Below are 527 nucleotides of genomic sequence, written 5' to 3'. Positions count from 1 at the left end.
AATAAATAAATAATAAAATCCTGACTCGAAAAAATGGTCTTAACCTACAACATAAAACAAAAAAACACTTCTCACAACCTCAATGCAAACATTAACATGAACAAAAATAAATAATATTTAATGGATTTTTGCCTTAATCTACAATAAAAAAATAATAAAGTAACTCCAAAATAAAGACTTATTTTGTATAATAACAGTCTCTCAAGCTACAACTTCCTATTACGACTTTGTTAAATATACAAATGCCTATCACAAATTAATGTCAACTGTGTACTATAACTGAGTATATTAAGACTAGTATTGCATGGAACGTACGCCTTATCTTTCATAGCACCAGCAATTGTTTGTAATGCTGATGCAGTGTCTTTCACTGAGCTTACAAGCTGTTTCCAATGACTTTCTATATTTGTTTGTACCTGAAGCATGTCTGGGAAAATTCTCCTTTCTTCTGATCTGCTTTTTTGACCATGCACTACCTCAAGCCTACCTCCTCCTGACTCAAGCTGAGATGCTCTGTTCTTGAAAGT

The sequence above is a fragment of the Penaeus monodon genome, chromosome 24 (genome assembly GCF_015228065.2).
Source record: "Penaeus monodon isolate SGIC_2016 chromosome 24, NSTDA_Pmon_1, whole genome shotgun sequence".
NCBI classification, from domain to species: Eukaryota; Metazoa; Arthropoda; class Malacostraca; order Decapoda; family Penaeidae; genus Penaeus; species Penaeus monodon.
The sequence above is the reverse complement of the archived record's forward strand: the minus strand, read 5'-3'. Positions refer to the sequence as shown.